The sequence below is a fragment of the Xenopus tropicalis genome, chromosome 1, assembly GCF_000004195.4.
Source record: "Xenopus tropicalis strain Nigerian chromosome 1, UCB_Xtro_10.0, whole genome shotgun sequence".
NCBI lineage: Eukaryota > Metazoa > Chordata > Amphibia > Anura > Pipidae > Xenopus > Xenopus tropicalis.
In genome coordinates, this window is record NC_030677.2 from 47,279,828 (window position 1) to 47,280,175 (window position 348).

The window sequence follows — 348 nt, forward strand, 5'->3', positions numbered from 1 at the left end:
CACCCGTAGGTGGGGATATCGGGGGAAGATCCGCGAAGATCCGCTCGCTTGGCGACATCGCCAAGCGAGCGGATCTGCTGGTGTATGGCCACCTTAACACTGGAGAAGGGAGAGGAAGTTACGTGGAAAACATTTTGAATCTATTTTCTACATTTCTAAAGTATTTTTCTCATTTAGCCATGGTGTTTTTAAGTGTATACCGTTGCTGTTATTTATATAGTGTCACTTTAAGACTAGACGAGTATACTGTACTACAGTGTGCTGGTTTAATTCGTATTCAATAACACATGTATTTATGACGGGTACTTCTGTGTGCAGCATTTGGCACAGCTACTTGGTAGGATAATC